The 23,577-nt window shown below is 41.5% G+C and overlaps 1 protein-coding gene across 4 annotated transcripts in view; it reads right to left on the bottom strand.

Annotated features, from left to right (window-relative positions):
* LOC110503872 (lissencephaly-1 homolog A) overlaps window positions 1–23,252 on the bottom strand; it is an 86,618-nt gene extending 63,366 nt beyond the window's left edge. Inside the window, exon 1 of one of the 4 annotated variants that reach the window (XM_036962036.1) lies at window positions 23,134–23,252. The gene's annotated coding sequence lies outside the window, so the exon portion shown is untranslated. Of the gene's footprint in view, window positions 1–22,785; window positions 22,907–22,990 lie in introns of those variants that run through there. The other 3 variants (XM_036962034.1, XM_036962038.1, XM_036962037.1) reach the window with 3 other exon arrangements.
* Between the last annotated feature and the right edge of the window lie 325 nt (window positions 23,253–23,577).

The following is a 23,577-nucleotide window of genomic DNA, read 5'->3' as shown; positions in this document are numbered from 1 at the left end:
AAGGAACTTTAAACATTGTATAAACTATTAACTTAGGTCTGGCCTGACGCTTGCTCTAGCAAACTGGAACAATTTTAGAAAATATTCTGGGCCCTCAGTTTACTGCACCAGTGAGCTCCTGACAGACACAGCAGTAGGCTATTTGCATAAGTAAATAATAAGGTAGGCCTTTATGACATTTCCACCAGATCTGAGCTTGACATTTTTTGCCACGTTTCATGCTGAGTGGTTATAGAAAGAGAAAGCTGGAAAGATTGCTCAAATTGGCAATAGTTCCTCAAAGTAGCCTTTTTTCAATGATTTAAAAACTGACTTCCTTTACCTTCTTTTTGAGGCAAAGAACAATTACTTTGTCTTAACTCACCATCAGTATGAAGCATCTCTATCAGAAATAGTATCAGATCCCCAAATGGGTACATGTATAAGCCTACATTTGCAAGCGGGCAAGGTAGCCTAGGCGTAATCAGGTGCATGTCCTTACACAAGATTAACAGGAGCGCTCCAAACAAAATAATGACTAGATTTACAAACCGTAAATGGAATGAAATAACCCAACACTTTTGTCACAAGTTTAACCTAGGTTGTGTACTCTGCAAACAACGTGTCCACTCCTACAACTCTGAAAATGTAATAAATGAAATGCATTAAAATAAATGACCCTTACCAAACAAACATTGTAGATAAGAAAGTATGGTAAATAAGGGTAAATGTACAACTGCCGATACTGGTGTGCCATCCCTGCGGCCTCAACAATGGATTAGTCCACTCAAACAAGTGTCTCGTGTGCCATATTTTTTATTTTTTTGCTACAGCTCACCTAAAAATAAAAATAAAGTTGACAAACAGCCAATCAACCCCCCAAAAATATTTGTATGTTTTTTTTTTACCAGTCAACTAAATGGGGTCAGCCCTGCAATAGAGATTCTACACAAAACCAGCAATGAGGAATACCGGAATCAATAAAACACGGAAACAGTGGTTCTTTATCAGCGGTTGGCGGACTTGACACTGGTGTAGCAGGGCAGTCAGAACTGGCTGTCAGCAGCAGAGAGCTAGAGGAAAGATACATGGGGCTTTGGCTTTGAACTCTGCTGTGAATGTGATGTGCCCAGGGCACCACCTGACCTATGAACACTGATGTCATCTCCATGCCAGCGGTAACCACCCTGTCATACACTGACTGCAGGGGGAAAGTCTCAGGAGTTTATTCAGTGAGGTGAATCGTTCACAACTTTACAGATCGAACACTGCATTGGTTGCTCCCATGTGTCATACACTCCAGGCTACATGGCTGGCAACATGAAAGCAGTAGGCTTGCTCTGGATAAGAACCTGCTAAATGACTGTAGTGCAATCTAACATGTTGATTTCCCAAACTAGATGTTTTTTTACTATTAATAGCTAGCTTCTGTGTGTAATTTGTGTATCGTGTTCGACATTGCACTTTACCATTCTAATTACAGTGTTGTCAGTAGTAAGTACACTGTTGGTATTGCGACAACACTAGCTCCAACGGTACAATACCAGGCCAAGTATCACAATACCAAGTAGTATCGCGATACCAGAGGGGGGGGAAAAAATCTGTTCTAGCATTCTGTTCGCCACGTCCCCCAGACGCTTGTTACCGATTTCTAAACATTCTGCGCATGTGCTATGCAAAAACTTGTCACTGAAATTCACAATTCACACGCAATACAACACATTGAATTTCACTTCATATTGTTCAGTGTATAATAGGAAACTGCCTAGAATGGCTGATTTGCCAATATTTGTTAACCTCTCTGCGCACCGAACCCGTTAGCGGGATTAAATTCGACAACATACGGTGATCGCTAAATAAATAGTCATTAAACATTCATGAAAATACAGTGTCTCACATGGGTCGAAAGCCTAGAATCTTGCTAATCCAACTGCATTGTCAGGTTTAAAAAAGGATTTACTGCGAAAGAATACGATGCGATTATCCAAGAACAAAGCCCCATAAAAACAAAACTACACTGCTCAAAAAAATAAAGGGAACACTTAAACAACACAATGCAACTCCAAGTCAATCACACTTCTGTGAAATCAAACTGTCCACCTAGGAAGCAACACTGATTGACAATACATTTCACATGCTGTTGTGCAAATGGAATAGACAACAGGTGGAAATTATAGGCAATTAGCAAGACTGGCTGATGTTTTGGTCACTTTTGAGTGCTGGCGGTGCTTTCACTCTAGTGGTAGCATGAGACGGAGTCTACAACCCACACAAGTGACTTAGGTAGTGCAGCTCATCCAGGATGGCACATCAATGCGTGCTGTGGCAAGAAGGTTTGCTGTGTCTGTCAGCGTAGTGTCCAGAGCATGGAGGCGCTACCAGGAGACAGGCCAGTACATCAGGAGACGTGGAGGAGGCCGTAGGAGGGCAACAACCCAGCAGCAGGACCGCTACCTCTGCCTTTGTGCAAGGAGGCGCACTGCCAGAGCCCTGCAAAATGACCTCCAGCAGGCCACAAATGTGCATGTGTCTGCTCAAACGGTCAGAAACAGACTCCATGAGGGTGGTAGGAGGGCCCGACGTCCACAGGTGGGGGTTGTGCTTACAGCCCAACACCGTGCAGGACGTTTAGCATTTGCCAGAGAACACCAAGATTGGCAAATTCGACACTGGCTCTTCACAGATGAAAGCAGGTTCACACTGAGCACGTGACAGAGTCTGGAGATGCCGTGGAGAACGTTCTGCTGCCTGCAACATCCTCCAGCATGACCGGTTTGGCGGTGGGTCAGTCGCGGTGTGGGGCGGCATTTCTTTGGGGGGGCCGCACAGCCCTCCATGTGCTCACCAGAGGTAGCCTGCCATTAGGTACCGAGATGAGATCCTCAGACCTCTTGTGAGACCATATGCTGGTGCGGTTGGCCCTGGGTTCCTCCTAATGCAAGACAATGCTAGACCTCATGTGGCTGGAGTGTATCAGCAGTTCCTGCAAAAGGAAAGCATTGATGCTATGGACTGGCCCGCCCGTTCCCCAGACCTGAATCCAATTGAGCACATCTGGGACATCATTTCTCACTCCATCCACCACAGACTATCCAGGAGTTGGCGGAGGCTTTAGTCCAGGTCTGGGAGGAGATCCCTCAGGAGACCATCCGCCACCTCATCAGGAGCATGCCCAGGCGTTGTAGGGAGGTCATACAGGCACGTGGAGGCCACACACACTACTGAGCCTCATTTTGACTTGTTTTAAGGACATTACATCAAAGTTGGATCAGCCTGTAGTGTGGTTTTACACTTTAATTTTGAGTGTGACTCCAAATCGAGACCTCCATGGGTTGACAAATTTGAATTCCATTGATCATTTGTGTGTGATTTTGTTGTCAGCACATTCAACTATGTAAAGAAAAAAGTATTTAATAAGAATATTTCATTCAGATCTAGGATGTGTTATTTTTGTATTCCCTTTATTTTTTTGAGCAGTGTATATCAAATCAGTATGGCGACTAAGTCAGGGAAAGCTAAATCTAAGTCTGGATATACAGATGTACACACAATTTTAGAAGAAATTGATCGGGAGACAGAAGTGAGACAGATTGTTGGAGGATGATTCATTTAGCGATTCCCAAATGGAGGAATATTTTTTAAACGGAGAGGACATCGTTTTGGACTGGTAAGTTCTTCTCATGCTAATGCAGTTGTTTGAAATTAATAATAAAATATTATTTGATATTCTTTACAATTTTAGTAGCAATATATAAAAATGTAATGTAATGAAATGTGAGATGCACGTGTCTGCCGCCAAACCCCACCCCAACATGAAATAGCCTATTTGAGGCTGTTGAAGGGAGGGCAGGCCCACAACAATGGCCAAAGTGACATGGAGACAGTAGATCTAGCTGAAATGTCATAATATAAAATACCGTAGATCTAGCTGGTCTGTCATAATATAAATGAGACAGATCTAGCAGGTCTATAATAATATATTCAACCTTGTGTTCACCGTACTCATAATATATATATATATATATATATATATATCTCTGTTTATTATACCTGTTGATACAGGGCTCATATGTGAAACTATTCTAATTGAACATTTTCTTTCAGTGACACTGACTCCGAATGGGAGCCCCCAGCGCCAAGGTGTCCATCCCCCACTGAAGCTGGTTCATCCAGCTCCTGCCACAAGTGGTGTTCATATGCCCAAATGTATTTATGCAGGCATGGATGTGCCTCAGGGCCAAAAGGACACAGCATGGAGGCGTCATTGTGTTCTTTGCAAAATGGTGTCGCCAATCACCTGCACCACATGCTTGGTGACCCTCTGCTTTACAGCAGAAAGCGACTGCTATGGCACATGGCATCAGAAGCACAATAGTGTAGAGGACTGAGGGTCTTCCAAATATTGAAAGTGTATAAATAGTTACCCTTGTTATTTATTTTATTTTTTTAAATGTATTTTGTGTTTTTTGGAGGGGTGTGTTAGAATACCATTTTGGTATTTTGTATATAGTTATTTGCTTCAAAATGTATAACTTCACCAATTCAGCCACTTGGGTACATTTGGGCAACTTGTGTGGGACACCTGGGTGACTCCATGCTAAATGTCATGTAGCTCACCCATTCCAGAAGTTATCCGTCTGAAACTTTGCACACCTACAGTTGCCCTCTTGTGTTATCCATCAAAATTATCTCCAGCATCCTATTCTAGTACATGTGAAAGATACTACAGCAATAAAAAACAGAAAACATATGCTCTTTCTCTTTTCTTCCATCAGATCTACTGTGTTATATTCTCCTACATTCAATGAACATTCCCACAAACTTCAGAATGTTTCCATTCAAATGATACCAAGAATATGCATATCCTTGCCTCTGGGGCTGAGCTACAGGCAGTTAGATTAGGGTATGTCTTCAGGCAGAAATTGAGAACAAAGGGATACAGCCATAACAGGTTAAGTGACTTGCCTAGTTGAATAAAGGTGTAAAAAAAGATATATATATATATATATATTCACCAAATTAGTGTCCAAAAGTACTGATTTCCGATTGTTATGAAAACTTGAAAATCAGCCCTAATTAATCAGCCATTCCGATTAATCGGTCAACCTCCAGTAAGGAATCAATATTCTAAGAATGCCTCAATTCACAGGGAAACGTTCTTGGTCAACACTCCACTGACACTAAAAACAGGAAAACAATGTTTGAAAACATCTAAGTAATGTCAATAACTGTTATAAAAAAAAGCAGTGTTTGTGATTGTTACGGATACAGGTACCCTGTGGGTGTGTGTGTCCTGTGTTCTTTTCTCTCCTTCTCCCCTCACAGGTGAAAATCATCACTCCCCAATCATTCACCAATCAAATCATCAATCAGAAGACACACCTCCTCCTGTTTCCTACCCAATCACAGTTCCTTTCCCTTGGTTTAAAAACCCTGTCAGTTGGTTTGCTCTAGAGCTCAATCTCTCTGTAAATGCCATATGTCTGTAGATCGCTCTGTTTCACCCTCTCCTACTATGTCTCTCTATCGCTCGTTATGTATTGAGATCTCTGTTTGAGCACCTCCATATCACTTTGTCCTCACCTGTGAGTATTGTTTTTGATTATGGTGTTTGTGTACACTACCCGTAGGTAAACTTTGTTAACACTAGTTAAAACTGGGCGGACCACCCACTGTATTTTTGGTTAGTTAGCTGTTGTTGAAATAGGCTAGTCTAGCTTAGGGGTGTTTTGGATGCTTATTGTTTCTTTTCTTGGGTCCAGCTCAGCCCCCCCCCCCCGCCGTTCTCACTTTTACACTATTATAATTTGCATGAGTTATGTTATGGGTCTCGTTACCATCTCCCCTAGACTGTCGGGCCAAAAGGGATTCGTAACGGTGATGCAAGTTCTCACAGCCTTCAAACAGTGAGGTGTAGGTGAATTTACAATATCTTGATTTACAATAAACTAAGACTAGTAGGCTAGTTGACATCTGATTATAAATGTAAGAATAATGAAAGCAGCAAGCAGATTAACTGTAGGCCTACAATAGCATATTGATCAAAATCTAGAGAGCTGTAAGCATGAGTCAACAGGCTAACAGAACCCAGCAAATAACCGTTGAATTTCTTCAACATATTAATCCTTACAATAGTAATGTACACTGATATTGCATTTAGTCAATGCCTTTCTGAAGTCCAACAAAGCCATGAACAAAGGAATGGCAAATGCGTCAGGGGTACACTTCTATGGAATGATGGAAACAATGGGTGGCGCACACGTGCTATTTAGCAGCATGTAGTATTTAGCAGCTCTACCATACTGTGCCAAACAAAGAATACAGCAATAGGGATTTAGAAGAATCCCTGCCCGGGGGCAAGTCCAATATCACTGCATTCCCTTTCCCAGATTCCCACATCCAAGTACCAATCACAATAGCATGATTCCTTTGCTGTCGCCACCCCCACAACAATCCAAATTGGCTTTGAATATAGAGTACATTAAATATTGAAGCCCTGGGCCTGTACTCAAAGCCTCTCGGTTTAGGAAAATGATCTAGGATCAGGTCTCCTGTCTATTTAAAAAGCTAAACTGATCCTAGATCAGCACTAGCTTTATGAATGCAGGGCCCTGACTACCTCGTCTGTCACCTGACTGCTGTGGTTATTGGATGAATAAATCGGTAAAGGCCAGGGCTCTACAGTGCGACGATTTTACTTGCATATGCGCCAAAATATTTTGCTGTGGGACCTGGAATTTTTATTTAGGAGCACCAGTGCACGTGGAAAAGTGAAAATAAATCAGATCATAATAGTTGCAATGATTACTTCCCTGTGCCATGGAGAATACAGTGGCCACAGATTGACACTCATACTTGCATCACTACTAGAAAGAAAACAATGTCACCTCTTTTTTTCAAATGGGCTCCAACAATTCTTTAGCCCTAGTCATAAGGGATAAGTCTTACTGGGAGTGGTCGGGTAATGTAATTACGTGCACAAAACACCACATCTCATTTTAGTCCCATCCGAATCTGCCATGTCATTAATTTTTACATGGCAGGAGCGTAATAATTCGAACCAGAATAACACAGTTTTTGGGCAAACTCAGAGGTCCTCTGATAATGCTAGTCCCGTGTGACTCAACATTAGAGAAATTTCTGAGTTTCACAGGTGTTGCTCACGGTTTGAGAAACAAAAAGATTGGATAAATTGAACAAAATGCTATGCATAGCCTATATATGAAGGGCCTACATGTATCAACTTTCACAGTGAATGCTATTATTTACAGTACCAGTCAAAAGTTGACACCTACTCATTCCAGGATATCAACTATGAAATAACACATGGAATCACGCAGTAACCAACAAAGTGTTAAACAAAACAGAATATTTGAGATTCTTCAAAGTAGCCACCCTATTGCCTTTATAAACAGCTTCACTGAAACGGCAGATTAGGATAGAAAACACAAAAGTTTCCAAAACTGTCAAAATATTGTCGGAGTATAACAGAACTGATATTGCAGGCAAAACCCTGAGAAAAATCAAACCAGGAAGTGGCTTCTATTTTGAAAAGTCCATGTTCCATAGCTCCATTTAAAAAGGGATATCAACCAGATTCATTTTCCTATTGCTTCCTCAAGGTGTCAGTCTTCAGACTTTCAGGCTTTTATTTTGAAGAATGAGCATCAACGACCACATTGCGTAAGTGGATAGGTGGGGGCTCCTGGAGTGAATTGTGCGCAAAAGAGAAAGGTGGCCATTGTTACCCCCGGCCCTAGTGAAAAGCCAACTGTCCCGGTTGATATTATCGAATAGATATTTGAAAAACACCCTGAGGATTGATTATAAAAAAACATCTGACATGTTTCTGTGGACATAATGGATATAATTTGGAATTTGTCTGCGTTGTCGTGACCGCTCTTTTCGGTGGATTCCTGGGCATAACGCACCAAACTAACGGAGGTATTTGGATATAAAAAGTATCTTTATGGAACAAAAGTAACATTTGTTGTTTAACTGGGAGTCTCGTGAGTGAAAACATCTGAAGATCAAAGGGTAAACGATTAATTTGATTGCTTTTCTGATTTGTGACCAAGTTACCTGATGCTAAGTGTACTTATTGTTTTGTCGAGTGATCGATAAACTTAAACGCTTGTATTGCTTTCGCTGTAAAGCATAATTCACAATCTGACACGACAGGTGGATTAACAAAAGGCTAAACTGTGTTTTGCAATATTGCACTTGTGATTTCATGAATATGAATATTTTCTAGTAATATTGACTGTGGCGCTATGCAATTCAGCGTTGCTGATGACAATTATCCCGGATCCGGTATGGGTGGTTCAGAGAGGTTAAGGAGAAGTGCATCTTTAATTCTGTGAATAACACTACTATCTTTTATCAATGTTTATTAATTATGAGTATTTCTGTAAATTCATGTGGCTCTCTGCAAAATCACAGGATGTTTTGGAAGCAAAACATCACTGAATGTAACGCGCCAATGTAAACAGATTTTTGGATAGAAATATGAACTTTATCGAACAAAACATACATGTATTGTGTAACATGTCATATGAGCGTCATCTGATGAAGATCAAAGGTTTGTGATTCATTATCTATGTTTCTGTTTTTGTGACTTCTCTTTGGCTGGAAAAATGGCTGTGTTTGACTTGGCTCTGACTTCATATGTTGTGCTTTCGCTGTAAAGCCCTTTTGAAATCAGACACGATGGGTAGATTAACAAGAAGTGTCTTTCATTTGGTGTATTGCACGTTAATGTGTTAAAGTTAAATATTTCTAAAATATATTTTTGAATTTCGCGCACTGCCTTTTCAGCAGAATGTTGTTGTCAAGGGGTAGCGCTAGCGGAACCTCTAGCCATAAGTTAAATAAGCAAAGAAACAACAGTCCATTATTTTAAGACATGAAGGTCAGTAAAAACGAAACAAAGAACTTTGAAAGTTTCTTCAAGTGCAGTCACAAAAACCATCAAGTGCTATGATGAAACTGGCTCACGAGGACCACCACAGGAAAGGAAGACCCAGAGTTACCTCTGCTGCAAAGGACAAGTTCATTAGTTACCAGCCTCAAATTGCAGCCCAAATAAATGCTACAGAGTTCAAGTTACACACATCAACTGTTCAGAGGAGACTGCATGAAATCAGGCCTTCATGGTTGAATTGCTGCAAAGAAACCACTACTAAAGGACACCAATGAGAAAACTTGCTTGGGCCAAGAAACTGACATTAGACCGGTGGAAATTTGTCCTTTGGTCTGATGAGTCCAAATTTGGGATTTTTGGTTCAAACCGCCATGTCTTTGTGAGACGCAGAGTAGGTGAACAGATCTACACATGTGTGGTTCCCACCGTGATGCATGGAGGCGGCACACTTAACCAGCATGGCTACCATAGCATTCTGCAGCGATACACAATCCCATCTGATTTGTGCTTACTGGGACTATCATTTGTTTTTCAACATGACAATGATGGGACAATGATGGGATGATTGGGACAATGGGACGCTAGCGTGGGCAAAAGCCAGGGAAAATGCAGAGCGCCAAATTCAAATAAATTACTATAAAAAAATCAAACTTTCATTAAATCACACATGCAAGAAAGCAAATTAAAGCTACACTTGTGAATCCAGCCAACATATCAGATTTCAAAATGGCTTTTCGGCAAAAGCAAACAATGCTATTATCTGAGGATGGCACCTCCGTAAACAAAGAGAGAAACCATTTCAACCCTGCAGGTGCAACAAAACGCAGAAATAAAAAATATAATTCATGCCTTACCTTTGATGAGCTGCTTTTGTTGGCACTCCAATATGTCCCATAGATATCACAAATGGTCCTTTTGGTCGATTCATTCCATCGATATATATCCAAAATGTCCATTTATTTGGCGCGTTTGATCCAGAAAAACACTGGTTCCAACTTGTGCAACGTGACTACAAAATATCTCAAAAGTTAGCTGTAAACTTTGCCAAAACATTTCAAACTACTTTTGTAATAGAACTTCAGGTATTTTTAACCGTAAATAATCAATAAAATTGAAGACGGGATGATCTGTATTCAATACAGGAAGAAAACAAACTGAAGCACGCTTTCTGGTCAAGCGCCTCTAACAGTACACTTCAGGTGCCCCTCGTTCAAGAAGGCCGTACTTCATTACACAAAGGAAAAAAACCCAACAAATTTCCAAAGACTGTCGACATCCAGTGGAAGCGATCAGAACGGCAAGAAGGTCCCTTAGAAATCTGGATTCCCAATGAACACCCATTGAAAAGAGCGTGACCTCAAAATCTGAATGGTTTGTCCTCGGGGTTTCGCCTGCTAAATAAGTTCTGTTATACACAGACATGATTCAAACAGTTTTAGAAACTTCAGAGTGGTTTCTATCCAAATCTACTAATAATATGCATATCCAATCTTCTGGGGATGAGTAGCAGGGGGTTGAATTTAGAAATGAATTTCATCCAGACGAGAAAATACTGCCGTCACCAAGAAGTTAACAATCTATAGTTTTGGCAAGTCAGTTAGGACATCTACTTCGTGCATGACAAGTAATTTTTCCAACAATTGTTTAGAGATTATTTCACTTATAATTCCTTGTCACAATTCCAGTGGGTCAGAAGTTCACAGTCGTGGCCAAACGTTTTGAGAACGACAAATTTTTAATTTCCACAGTATGCTGCTTCAGTGTCTTTAGATATTTTTGTCATATGTTACTATGGAATACTGAAGTATAATTACAAGCATTTCGCAAGTGTCAAAGGCTTTAATTGACAATTCCATGTTGATGCATAGAGTCAATATTTGCCGTGTTGACCCTTCTTTTTCAAGCCCTCTGCAATCTGCCCTGGCATGCTGTCAATGAACTTCTGGGACACTGATGGCAGCCCATTCTTGCATAATCAATGCTTGGAGTTTGTCAGAATTCGTGAATTTTTGTTTGTCCACCCGCCTCTTGAGGATTGACCACAAGTTCTCAATGGGATTAAGGTCTGAGGAGTTTCCTGGCCATGGACCCAAAATATCAATATTTTGTTCCCCGAGCCACTTAGTTATCACATTTGCCTTATGGCAAGGTGCTCCATCATGCTGGAAAAGGCATTGTTCGTCACCAAACTGTTCCTGGATGGTTGGGAGAAGTTGCTCTCGGAGGATGTGTTGGTACCATTCTTTATTCATGGCTGTGTTCTTAGCAAAATTGTGAGTGAGCCCACTCCCTTGGCTGAGAAGCAACCCCACACAGGAATGGTCTCAGGATGCTTTACTGTTGGCATGACACAGGACTGATGGAAGCGCTCACCTTGTCTTCTCCGGACAAGCTTTTTTTCCTGAAGCCCCAAACAATCGGAAAATGGGATTCAGAGAAAATGACTTTACCCCAGTCCTCAGTAGTCAGATCCCTGTACCTTTTGCAGAATATCAGTCTGTCCCTGATGTTTTTCCTGGAGAGAAGTGACTTATTTTCTGCCCTTCTTGACACCAGGCCATCCTCCAAAAGTGTCACTGCACGCAGATGCACTCTCACCTGCCTGCTGCCATTCCTGAGCAAGATCTGTACTGGTGGTGCCCCGATACCACAGCTGAATCAATTTTAGGAGATGGTCTTGGAGCTTGGACTTTCTTGGGCACCCTAAACCTTCTAAACAACATTTGAACACCTCTCCTTGAAGTTCTTGATCTGATAAACGGTTGATTTAGGTGAAATCTTAATGGCAGCAATATCCTTGCCTGTGAAGCCCTTTTTGTGCAAAGCAATGACGGCACATGTTCACTTGCAGGTAACCACGGTTGAGAGGAAGAACAATGATTCCAAGCACCACCCTCCTTTTGAAACTTCCAGTCTGTTATTCGAACTCAATCAGCATGACAGAGTGATCGCCAGCCTTGTCCTCGTAAACACTCACACCTGTGTTAATGAGAGAATCACTGACATGATGTAAGCTGGTCCTTTTGTGGCAGAGCTGAAATGCAGTGGAAAGGTTTTTTGGGGATTCAGTTCATTTGCATGGCAAAGAGGAACTTTGCAATTAATCTGATCACTCTTCATAACATGGAGTATATGCAAATGGCCATCATACAAACTGAGACAGCAGACTGAAAATGAATGTGTCATTCTCAACTTTTGGCCACGACTGTACACTAAGTTGACTGTGCCTTTAAACAGCTTAGAAAATTCCAGAAAATTATGTCATGGCTTTAGAAGCTTCTGATAGGCTAACTGACATCATTTGAGTCAATTGGAGGTGTACCTGTGGATGTATTTCACAGCCTACCTTCAAACTCAGTGCCTCTTTGCTTGACATTATGGGAAAATCACAAGAAATCAGCCAAGACCTCAGAAAAAAAATGGTAGACCTCCACAAGTCTGGTTCATCCTTGGGAGCAATTTCCAAATGCATGAAGGTACCATGTTCATCTGTACAAAATAAAACGCAAGTATAAACACCATGGGACCATGCAGCAGTCATACCGCTCAGGAAGGAGACGCGTTCTGTCTCCTAGAGATGAACGTACTGTGGTGAGAAGTGCAAATCAATCCGAGAACAGCAAAGGACCTTGAGAAGATGCTGGAGGAAACAGGTACAAAAGTATCTACATCCACAGTAAAAACGAGACCAATATCGACATAACATGAAAGGCCGCTCAGCAAGGAAGAAGCCATGTCCTCTGGTCTGATCAAACAAAAACAGAACTGTTTGGCCATAACGACCATCGTTATGTTTGGAGGAAAAAGGGGGAGGCTTGCAAGCCGAAGAACACCATCCCAACCGTGAAGCACGGGGGTGGAAGCATCATGTTGTGGGGTGTTTTGCTGCAGGAGGGACTGGTGCACTTCACAAAATAGATGGTATGAGGGAGACAAATTGTGTGGATATATTGAAGCAACATCAATAACTCAGTTTAAGCTTGGTAGGCCACAACTTTGGAAGTATGCTTGGGGTCATGGTCCATGTGGACATTCAAGTCTTCCAAATTGACAACGACCCCAAGCATACTTCCAAAGTTGTGGCAAACTGGCTTAAGGACAACAAAGTCAAGGTATTGGAGTGTCCATCACAAAGCCCTGACCTCAATCCCTTAGAAAATGTGTGGGCAGAACTGAAGAAGCTTGTGCGCATAAGGAGGCCTACAAACATGACTCAGTTACACCAGCTCTGTCAGGAGGAATGGGCCAAAATTCAACCAATTTATTATGGGAACATTGTGGAAGGCTACCCGAAATGTTTGACCCAAGTTAAACAATTTAAAGGCAATGCTACCAAATACTAATTGAGTATGTGAACTTCTGACCCACTGGGAATGTGATGAAAGAAACATGAGCTTAAATAAATCACTACTATTAATCTGACATTTCACAATCTTAAAAATAAAGTGGTGATCCTAACTGACCTAAAACAGGGAACTTTTACTAGGATTAAATGTCTGGAATTGTGAAACTGGATTTAAATATATTTGGCTACGGTGTATGTAAACTTTGACTTCAACTGTACATGATTCCATATGTGCTATTACATCATTTTGATGCAGTCACTACTATTGTACAATGTAGAAAATAGTTTTAAATGTGTCCAAACTTTTGACTGGTACTGTAAATGTTTTGTGCGTATTAATTTAACATTGCTAAATGACCAGTAAAAAAATAGTGATCATTTAATGTGACCCTTGCTGTTAATAGATGGCAAAGAACAATAAAACTGACCTAAACTTTTGGAAATGATACGTTCACTTTCACAACCATAGTCTTAAAATGCATCTCAAGGCTAGGAGGCATTTAGGACATACTGCAGTTGGCTAAATTATCCTAAGGATTATGATGACACTTCCTCAAGTCGAATATTATGGCGAATCTATACCAAAATTGGTTTGGTATGGTTTACAAACTTGGGAACAAAAGCTCAAGTTATCGGTGTATCCCTGGACTTATTGAAATATCTTCACGCATAGAAAAAAAATGTCAATTTAATGAAACAAAAATAATTACAGGGGGGAGTTTGGCAAAGAAAAAAATAATCCCATCCGAATTGCCCACTGGATTAACAACCATTCAGGGTTAATAATTACATAATCAATTTTCTCTAGTAATACTAGTCCCGTGCGAATAGGTCTTCTGTGCACTTACATTCTTCAACTTAGGCCCACAAATTCTCCTTGTAAGTAAGGTCAGCGTAGAGCCCTGCTACAGTCAATAATGTAAAACATGAAACATGTCCCTGATAACTACCGAAGGGACCTGACAAAAGCAGGTAATGAAGTCAAAACAAGGATTAAAAGTATAACTGGTTATAATACGAGTTTAAATCAAATTACTGTTTCCACGATACATTTCAGGACACTATAGTCTGACTGGATGCTTTCAACTCATGTGGTCACATTAAATAATGAATGTCTTCATCATGGCGCCAACAGAAATGGTTGCTTTATGTTCTAAAGAAACTAAGCAGCATTTTGTTATCTTGATGTATTATTACTAAAGGTCGACCGATTAATCAGGGCCGATTTCAAGTTTTCATAATCGGAAATCGGTATTTTTGGACACCGATTTGGCTTTTTTTTTTACACCTTTATTTAACTAGGCAAGTCAGTTAAGAACACATTCTTATTTTCAATGACAGGCTAGGAACGGTGGGATAAATGCCTTATTCAGGGGCAGAACGACAGATTTTTACCTTGTCAGCTACAGGATCAATCATGCAACCTTATGGTTAACTCGTCCAACGCTCTAACCACCTGCCTCTCATTGCACTCCACGAGGAGTCTGCCTGTTACGCGAATGCAGTAGAAGCCAAGGTAAGTTGCTAGCTAGCATTAAACTTATCTTATAAAAAAAATCAACCAACCATAATCACTAGTTAACTACACATGGTTGATGATATTACTAGTTTATCTAGCCTGTCCTGCGCTGCATATAATCGATGCAAAGCAGGGGGATTATTTAAAAGCGCATTTACAAAAAAAAGCATAATTTTTGCACGACTGTACCTAACCATAAAAACCAATGCCTTTCTTAAAATCAATACACAGAAGTATATATTTTTAAACCTGCATATTTAGCTAAAAGAAATCCAGGTTAGCAGGCAATATTAACCAGATGAAATTAACCAGTGTCACTTCTCTTGCGTTCATTGCACGCAGATTCAGGGTATATGCAACAGTTTGGGCCACCTAATTTGCCAGAATTTTACATCATTATGACATAACATTGAAGGTTGTGCAATGTAACAGGAATATTTAGACTAATGGATGCCACCTGTTAGATAAAATACGGAACGGTTCCGCATTTCACTGAAAGAATAAACATCTTGTTTTCGAGATGATAGTTTCCGGATTTGACCATATTAATGACCAAAGGCTAGTATTTCTGTGTGTTATGTTAAAATTAAGTCTATGATTTGATATTGATAGAGCAGTCTGACTGAGAGATGGTAGGCAGCAGCAGGCGCGTAAGCATTCATTCCAACAGCACTTTAGTGCGTTTTGCAAGCACAGCGCTGTTTATGACTTCAAGCCTATCAACTCCCGAGATTAGGCTGGTGTAACCGATGTGAAATAGCTAGCTAGTTAGCGGGGTGCGCACTAATAGCGTTTCAAACGTCACTCGCCCTGAGACTTGGAGCGGTTGTTCCCCTTGCGCCACAAAAGCCGCGGCCCTTGCAGAGCGATGGGTAACGCTGCTTCGAGTGTGGCTGTTGTCGAAGTGTTCCTGGTTTGAGCCCAGGTAGGGGCCAGGAGAGGGACGGAAGCTATACTGTTACACTGGCGATACTAAAGTGCTTATAAGAACATCCAATAGTCAAAGGTTAATGAAATACAAGTGGTATAGAGAGAAATAGGCCCATAAATACTATATTAACTACAACCTCTTACCTTGGAATATTGAAGTCTCATGATAAAAGGAACCACCAACCTTCAGCCTAGTGGTTAGAGCATTGGACTAGTAACTGAAAGGTTGCAAGTTCAAATCCCCGAGCTGACAAGGTACAAAAAAAATCTGTCATTCTGCCCCTGAACAGGCAGTTAACCCACTGTTCCTAGGCCGTCATTGAAAATAAGAATTTGTTCTTAACTGACTTGCCTAGTAAATTAAATTTAAAAATATGTTGTCATGTTCAGAGCAAGGAACTCAAACATTAGCTTTTTTCACATGGCAAATATTGCACTTTTACTTTCTTCTCCAACACTTTGTTTTTGCATCATTTAAACATGTTTCATTATTTGAGGCTAAATTGATTTTTATTGATGTATTATATTAAGTTAAAATAAGTGTTCATTCAGCATTGTCATTATTACAAAAAAATATTTAAAAAAATAAATTAAAAAAATTGGCCGATTAATCGGTATCGGCTTTTTTTGGTCCTCCAATAATCGGTATCGGCTTTTTTTGGTCCTCCAGTAATCGGTATCGGCGTTGAAAAATCATAGTCGGTCGACCTCTAATCCTGAGGCTTTATTTATTGTAGCTGGTGACTTTAACGAAGCTAATCTGAAAACAAGGCTCCCTAAATGTTATCAGCATATAGAATACGCGACCCGGGCTGGCAGCATTCTAGATCATTGCTACTCTAACTTCCGAGACACAAACTAAGCCCTCCCTCACCCTCCTTTTGGCAAATCTGACCACGACTCCATTTTGTTGCTCCCAGCCTATAGACAGAAACTAAAACAGGAAACGCCCGTGCTCAGGTCTGTTCAATGCTGGTCCGACAAATCTGATTCCACGCTCCATGATTGCTTCGATCACGTGGACTGGATTATGTTCCGGGTAGCCTAAGACAACAATATTGACGTATACGCCGATTCGGTGGGCGAGTTTATTAGCAAGTGCATCGGTGATGTTGTACTCACGGTGACTATTAAAACCTTCCCCAACCAGAAACTGTGGATCAATGGCAGCATATGCGCAAAACAGAAAGCACGAACCACCGCTTTTAATCATGGCAAGGCGACTGGAAACCTGACCGAATACCAACAGTGTAGCTATTCCCTCTGCAAGGCAATCAAACAAGCTAAGCATCAGTATAGAGACAAAATAGTCACAATTCAAGATGTACAGTGGGGAGAACAAGTATTTGATAACCCGCAAAATCAGCAGTGTTTCCAACTTACAAAGCACGTAGAGGTCTGTAATTTGTATCATAGGGACACTTCAACTGTGAGAGACGGAATCAAAAAAGAAAAAAAACGGAAAATCACATTGTATGATTGTTTAATTAATGTGCATTTTATTTCATGACATATGTATTTGATCACCTACCAACCAGTAAGAATTCCAGCTCTCACAGACCTGTTCGTTTTTATTTAAGCTGCCCTCCTGTTCTCCACTCATTACCTGTATTAACTGCACCCGTTTGAACTCGTTACCTGTATCGACACCTGTCCACACACCAGACACTCACCACTCACTCACCAGACACTCACCTGTCCACACACTCAATCAAACAGACTCCAACCTCTCCACAATGGCCAAGACCAGAGAGATGTGTAAGGACATCAGGGATACATTTGTAGACCTGCACAAGGCTGGAATGGGCTACAGGTCATTAGGCAAGCAGCTTGGTGAGAAGGCAACAACTGTTGGCTCAATTATTCGAAAAATGGAAGAAGTTCAAGATGACCGCCAATCACCCTCGCTCTGGGGCTCCATGCAAGATCTCACCTCATGGGGCATCAATGATCACGAGGAAGGTGAGGGATCAGTCCAGAACTACACGGCAGGACCTGGTCAATGACCTGAAGAGAGCTGGGACCACAGTCTCAAAGAAAACCAGTAGTAACACACTACACTGCCATGGATTAAAATCCTGCAGCGCACACAAGTTTGCCAATGACCATCTGGATGATCCAGAGGAGGAATGGGAGAAGGTCATGCGGTCTTGAGACGAAAATATAGCTTTCGTCTAAACTCCACTTGCTGTGTTTGAAGAAGAAAGATGAGTACAACCCAAAGAACACCATCCCAACCGTGAAGCATGGAGGTGGAAACATCATTCTTTGGGGCCATGTATCGCAAGATCTTGGCCAACAACCTCCTTCCCTCTGTAAGAGCATTGAAGATGGGTCGTGGCTGGGTCTTCCAGCATGACAACGACCCAAAACACACAGCCCGGGCAACTAAGGAGTGGCTCCGTAAGAAGCATCAAGGTCCTGGAGTGGCCTAGCCAGTCTCCAGACCTGAACCCAATAGAAATTATTTGGAGGGAGCTGAAAGTCCGTATTGCCCAGGGACAGCCCCGAAACCTGAAGGATCTGGAGAAGGTCTGTAATGGAGGAGTGGGCAAAAACCCCTGCTGCAGTGTGTGCAAACCTGGTCAAGAACTGCAGGAAACATTATCTCTAATTGCAAACAAAGGTTTCTATACCAAATATTAAAATGCTTTTTTCTGCTTTTCTGATGTATCATACTTTTGTCATGCAATAAAATGCACATGAATTACTTAAAAATCAGTGATTTTCTGGATTTTTAGATTCCGTCTCTCACAAGTGTACCTATGCTAAAAAAAAAATACAGACCTCTACATGCTTTGTAAGTAGGAAAACCTGCAAAATCGGCAGTCTATCAAATACTTGTTCTCCCCACTGTTATTGGCAGGGTCTACAGTCAATCACGGATTACAAAAAGAAAACCATCCCCGTCGCGGACACTGACGTCTTGCTCCCAGACAAACGAAACAACTTCTTTGCTCGCTTTGAGGACAATACAGTGCCACTGCCCGCTACCAAAACCTGCAGACTCTCCTTCACCACAGCCATCGTGAGTAAAACATATAAACGTGTTAACCCTCGCAAGGTTGCCGGCACAGACAGCATCCCTAGCCACGTCCTCAGAGCATGCACAGACCAGCTGGCTGGTGTGTTTACAGACATATTCAATCAATCCCTATTCCAGTCTGCTGTTCCCACATGCTTCAAGGAGGGTGACCATTGAGCAAAATGACTATCCGTCATCATGAAGTGCTTTGAGAGATCATATCACCTCCACCATACCTGACACCCTAGACCCACTCCAAGTTGCTTACCACCCTAATAGGTCCACAGACTACGCAATCACACTGCACTGCCCTAACCCACCTGGACAAAAGGAATACCTATGTAAGAATGCTGTTCATCGATTACAGCTCAGCATTTACCACAGTACCCTCCAAACTCGTCATTAAGCTCAAGACCATTGGTCTCGACCCCACCCTGTGCAACTGGGTCCTTGTCTTCCTGACGAGCCGCCCCCAGGTGGTGAAGGTAGGAAACATCACCACAACTCTGGGGCCCAACAAGGGTGCGTGCTCAGCCCCCTCCTGTACACCCTGTTCACCCATGACTACATGGGCAAGCGGGGGGGGGTTCTCCTAAAATAACAGCTGGAACAGCCAGAACCTCCAACATAGCCTAGGCTACATTCAGATGGGATTTTCAGAGCTAGTTATTCTGTAAAGAATTACCAGCTTTGCACAATATTTCCCTTCTAGGCAAGCAGGGCACTCCTGCAGAAATTATTTGAAGAGCTTTATCACTAATTGATAATGATGGGATTGAACATCTGGCACACACTGCAGTCTTCCAGGGGATATCAACTGGGCTGGCTGCAATAGCTATTATACAAGCTAAAGTATCCAGGGATAAAATGGAAGGCTGCTGCTACTATTCATTCACATATAGCATTCATTCTTAAACTTAACACATATCAAACTGAACATATCTTAGCGTTGTTGACTAGCCACATCCCAGCGAGAGTTGTGGGAGAAGTCAATCTTGGCTACTCTTCCTTCCATGCATATTTAAGCAGTCCAATTGAAACAGATTGCAGGAGGGAGGAATCATGATCGAGTGCAGTGACTGAATGTGCACTGCTGCTGCCGAGAAGCTAAGTGAGTCCAATAAAGCATGGTCTAGCCATCAATGCTGTTAAGAGTCCCCTGATAGAAAAGCCATGATTAGCAGATCAAAGTAAACATCCTCTGAGGGAGTGCTGTGCTCAGCAGCAACACTGGTCTGTGCTACAAACAGGACTCTGGGAGAGTCTGAGAAGAGGTGCTGCTACAGGCCAGGGCAACACATCAGTGAGCTAAACCACTGACAAGACAAACTTTTATAATGCTATTCCATTACATAATTAATCTCAAAGTGCTTTAAAATGCACCAAAATTACATAGGATAAGGCTACTTAACAAATCCAAGTTGACTGCACATAGGCCAACATTAAACTGATGAGAACATATACAATTAAGGGTTTTCAGTATAGGCTATGCAGTGCACTGTGCAAATCAGGGATCAAGACATTATCCATTTTTAGTTACACATTACAGGATTTGGGAATCAAGCTGCTATATAGAACAATGGCATAAGCTAACAGAAGATACACATACAGTCACCATATTTCCCAGTCTTTCCAGGATGTCGGGGGGAATTTCAGGCAAAAATGCCCGATTTTGCTAAGGCAATTCTGACATATGCATCAATTGACAAATTTGGGGAACGTTCTTGGGTGAGAGGTGGCTTGATTGACCCCAATTATGCAGTAAATGTGCAGTGATTAGTTGAAATAGCAGGCCTTTTGTTACTGCAGTGATGGGTCAGTTTTATGCAACAATATTGTGATGGTTTGACTTATGCGGAAATAGTGCAGTGATTTCCAAGTCCTCGCATAATATGCAGGAAATTATTGATTCAAAAATGTGGGATTACAGAATCCTGGAAAGACTGATTTCCAATCAAAACCCATTGAATGAGCAGTGGCACCAAGCAGTCATGTGAAGGTGAACCCAACCTGGCTGTCCCAGATCCGGAGAAAGGAGGGGAGCTGCTGGCCCGGCAGGTCATTACTAGCAGTGTGTTAGACCAGTCCCCCTGTGCTGAAGGTCAGCCACTGTCCTACTGTGACCTCTGGGCTGAAGCTCAAATCAGGGTAACGTGGGCATCTGGTGCTGACTGTCAGTGAGGCACTCGGCATTCACAAAAATGACACACCCCGTCTCATCCTCTCCATCTCCCTTACCCTGCCGCCTCCTCCACAGAGAGGGTAATCAAACACCCTCCCCAGAGCAATCTGAAAAAACACATTTTCGATGTCGCTATTGGTCAGGTACTACTCAAAAAACTGAAAGGCAGGCTGAACACTCAGTCCAGTTGACATAGTCCCACCTCTGATAACAGCCAAATATCACAGCATGTGTGTATTGAGGCCATTATGAGAAACACAAATACAATGATTACTGATTAGCCATTTTGCACAATAGATACTTGAGGGTACACGTGTTTATATTCTCACGATAATAATGTGCTTTATTTTCTAAATGAGTCTGGAAAGTTGTCAAGCCTGCAACCGCAAACAAGTAGCTTATTAACAGATCTTAGAACTTCAACATCTCTGATTGCTTACATAAATGACTGTACCTATTCAACCAAGAACCACATTAGCTACAACTGGAGGAGGAATTATAGCTACCGATTTATTAATTGAAGCGCCACTCCTAAAACAATCCCATCATCATTTCCGTTGCATCAGCTGCTGCAGCAATCCTTACAGGCGTAGCCAAGCTCTGGTCTGTCCAGGATGAAATGGTACATTAAGGGGAGGTGGACTGTAAAGCAAAGGATCCAGGCTACAAACAAGACAGGGGTACCATCCACAAGGCGGGCGAGGAGGAGAATGACTTGTCAGTTTCAAAGCGATGCTGGCTGAAGGATCCATTCTGCAGTAGCAGAGGGGTGGTGTCTTTTCTAACCGAATAGAGGGTATCACTGCCTTTCAACCCACATGTGATCAAACAGACTATACTCGATCCTTAATCGATATCAATCACCAAATAAAAGGAAAAAGTATTTTAGAAAACATAGGTTTCAAGCTGAAGTTATTGGTCAATACAAATGGTAGTTTTCCTACAACTCAATTTTTTTCACCAATGTGCTCCACCCTTATTTTTATAAACTGAATGCATAAATTCAGACTTAGGTGATTCGTGAAACAGAGCCAACTTGCAGTGAAAGATTTCTGTAAAAACGGTACCGGTCTAATGTAGAGCCTTGCTGATGACATTTCACAAAATGTTGATCAAAGTTGTCCAATGTAACGTTATGGATGGAGTAGGGTAGCCAGTGGCTACACAGGAAACATACAACTAGCTTGGTAGCTAGCGGAGCTAAAAAAGGTATAAAAATGTCAGACCACAGCTATTGTTTCACATGACATTTGGCCAAAACTAGAAAAATAACATATTTAGACTTAGCTAGTTACTTATTAAATAGATGTCTAAATAAATTAAATACAACCGATTGCATACGCCCTTTCCCATTATTGAACATTCTAAAATCGTAGGTAACGTTACCTAGCTAAAGTTATCTAGCTTGTCACAAAGTGTTCAAGCAGATAGCTAGATATCGTTTTACACTCAACACCACACATTAGTTGGTAAGTATTTGTAGCGGGTATGTTTAATAACGGTCTCAAATCATGACCTACATATGATCGCCAAGCGAACGCAGGGTAGACTAGAGCGCGCACGCTAGCTAGCCTAACAATTCGAATGCGAGGTGAAGTAATGAATTGAACTTCACCAATATACTCCGCAAAATATTAGTTAAAGTTAACTAGCTACATCGATAAAAGATATTGCAACAAGTCAGTAAATAAACTAGTTTATTAGGTTAGCTACCTACACACATAATTGATGATTATTTCCACTGTCTGAACAACATTAGTTAGCTGCCTTGTGAGCTGTAAAGTTGATATAAAATTATCGAATCAATTTGATCATTTACTTGGAAAAATAGGTGCAAGTTAGATTCAAATGGTAACTTAAAGCAGGTTAATAAGTTACTTACATGCAAATCGACCAGTGCCACTAGTTGGTTAACACAGTCATTTACAACTCTGATGACCAGCTAGCTAGCTACCTGCTGCTCCAATCGGCCTGTCCGCCATTTTGAGACATAAAAAGGAGGCGCAAAAACTACAGCCACATCGTCATTTTCCCCACCTAGCATTTCTTCGATACTCAATATCTGATGCAAAATAATTTACACTTACCTTATAGTTTCTCCTGAAAAACTTTAACAAGTTCGGCCAGTTATGAAAGCCAAGAGGATGTTTTTTGTTCCAAAATAAGGGACTTCTGATCTCGAGTTTAAAGTATGCCGAATTGTCTCTCGACCAATCCTTGTTTTACTTACCGCAGTTGCCTTCGGAGTCGGTGACGCGCTTGCGTTCGCAAACTGACAGCGACGCGCGCGTACGACTTCGATCACAGCCCTACTTAAATATACACTTGCAAACACCCACTGATAAACTACTATAATTTTACTTATTAGCTGTAAACACTCACTATTTTTGACAACACATCATTAGTCAGCCTCTGTCAATGGTGTCATTTACGTCTGTTTATAGTGGATATTCAGATTCCAGAATGTTATCAGAATTTGATCTCTTGATGACGTCCCATAGGTCTATGAATTACGTACTGTAACATTTGTGTGACAGGTCCCCTGTCGGCTAGCAGAGATAAGCAACCAGTCTTTACCATTGAAATACATGATAATGATAGGACTGCATCTAATTGCATGTCCAAGAATGGCACAGCGGTCTAAGGCACTACATCTCAGTTAGATGCGTTCGAT

This window comes from Oncorhynchus mykiss, chromosome 24 (genome assembly GCF_013265735.2).
Source record: "Oncorhynchus mykiss isolate Arlee chromosome 24, USDA_OmykA_1.1, whole genome shotgun sequence".
In the NCBI taxonomy this organism is placed as follows: Eukaryota; Metazoa; Chordata; class Actinopteri; order Salmoniformes; family Salmonidae; genus Oncorhynchus; species Oncorhynchus mykiss.
Note: the sequence above shows the minus strand (reverse complement) of the source record. Positions and strands in the feature narration are given on the sequence as shown.